Source organism: Pinus tabuliformis, chromosome X (genome assembly GCF_031772625.1).
Source record: "Pinus tabuliformis cultivar Carrire ecotype Pingquan chromosome X, CPIR1, whole genome shotgun sequence".
Lineage (NCBI taxonomy): Eukaryota > Viridiplantae > Streptophyta > Pinopsida > Pinales > Pinaceae > Pinus > Pinus tabuliformis.
This window is the reverse complement of record NC_142308.1, coordinates 627,597,464-627,599,549: the sequence shown is the minus strand read 5'-3', so window position 1 is coordinate 627,599,549 and position 2,086 is coordinate 627,597,464. Positions and strand designations below refer to the sequence as shown.

The following is a 2,086-nucleotide window of genomic DNA, read 5'->3' as shown; positions in this document are numbered from 1 at the left end:
AACTTCTGTATTATGAAGACAAGAAAGATTATGGTAAAGCACACCAGTTTTTAGGGAATATAATTTTTGATCAATCAATTGTCATAGATAGGTTAGCTGTCCGGCTGTATAACGCTCATTAGGATTGCTTCATTGATATATGCTCTCCAGAAGTGCTCCTTCTCTTTACCGATAATTTTGACTATCAACAGCTCAGGCGTGACTTTGTTAAAGGATCGCAAAGTGATGATGGTGAGATTTCGAAAGGCTAATGAAGCTATTGTTAATGGGTGCCGTTTTGCAGGAAGTTCGATATAGATACAAGGGCACCATTTGTGTATTTTTCCAAAGAAAGTCCCCAGCATAGCAAGAGCTTTGATCCGAACTATCTCCGAGAAAGGAAGGAGATGGAGGATGAATATGAGGATATGAAGAGTAGGATTACAAAAGTATTGGAGACGCAGGAAGTCCCATTAGAGTCGATATGTCTCGATGGTGTTGATGGTTTCGCTCATGGAAGTTCAGATGTTCACAATTACTCCAGTGTAGTTAAGCTGGGAATGGCAAGCGTCGAGCAGACTGTGTGTGGGCAAGCTTACGGTGTTAAACAGTACAGTATGCTTGGTGTCATCTGCCAACGATCGATGATAATAATGACAACAACTGTAATAATTTTGGCAATCCTCTACTAATTTGCAGATCATGTGCTAGTTGCCATAGGGCAGAGCAAAGAAATTGCTGCTGCTGGAGCTGTTTTTTTTTTAAGAGGCCTTATTCCTCAGCTATTTGCATTTGCCATCAATTGTCCGATGTAGAGGTTTTTGCAGGCTCAGAACATTGTGGCTCCCTTGGCCTATATTTCTGTTGGTACATTTCTCCTCCACATTTTGTTGACTTGGGCTACAGTAGACAAGCTGGGATATGGCCTGTTAGCAGCAGCCTTAGTACTGAGTCTGTCTTGGTGGATTCTTGTAATTGCTACTGCATTATATATATTCTACAGCCCATCTTGCAAGGAGACATGGACTGGCTTCAGCACAAAGGCCTTTACAGGACTCTGGTCCTACTTCAAGCTAACTGTAGCTTCTGCTTTTATGCTAACTTTGGAAATATGGTACACTCAAGGATTGGTGCCTATATCCGGTTTGCTGCCAAACTCAGAGGTTGCTCTGGATTCAAATTCTACTTGCAGGAATTATTACAACTAGGACTTTATGGTAATGTTGGGTCTCAGCACAGCTGCAAGTATAAGAGTTAGTAATGAGCTAGGAGCCCGGCGCCTGAAAATTGCCAGATTTTCAGTTGTAGTTGTGGTGATCACATGCTTCATCATAAGTGTCATTCTTGCCACAGCAGTCATGTTACTGAAAAAGGAACTGGTTATGTTATTCACAAGCAGCACTGTGGTTATGAGCGCTGTTTATGCATTGATCCCTCTCCTTGCAATATCTGTAATCTTGAATGGCACCCAACCTATTCTCTCAGGGGTGGCGATAGGATGCGGATGGCAAGCTGTGGTAGCGTATGTGAATTTTGCAACATATTATGTCATTGGCCTACCTATTGGAATTGTTTTAAGGTTTAAGGTCAACATGGGAGTCGATGGAATATGGTGGGGAATGATAATCGAAGTGACACTCCAGACGTTGGCTCTAATTATTCTTACAGCACAGACTAATTGGAACAAAGAGGTCCAAACAGTATCAGATAGAGTCGAGCATTCCCAATATGAGGAAAATGATTCCTCAGATATACTGCCCGCTTGACTAGGCTCTTTATGAAGCGCAACTTGTCAGGGGTTTAGCTACAAAGTGTTGTGTCGAATTACAGAAGCAATATAGTTAAAGGGAATTTGAATAACCAGATGGCCCCAAACTTAAAAGCCAAATCACCATCGTAAACAGTAAGAACAGGACAATTAAGCAATAATAGGGTGGCAGGATTGCCATTTTCTTTCTCTTTATTTGGCAACTTGGCAATACAGAACGGTATGGCCACGTCAAAGATGTGGAGTTACATTTCAAGCAAACCATCCGTGAAGCATCGAATCATACATTTATCATGTCACTAGTTAAGTACAAGAACCATTAAAATGAGTTGTGTTGTT

The 2,086-nt window shown here is 41.4% G+C and overlaps 1 pseudogene; it reads left to right on the top strand.

Moving 5' to 3' along the window:
• Positions 1-386: 386 nt before the first annotated feature.
• LOC149141568 (protein DETOXIFICATION 41 pseudogene) lies at positions 387-1,806 on the top strand (annotated as a pseudogene).
• Positions 1,807-2,086: the final 280 nt, after the last annotated feature.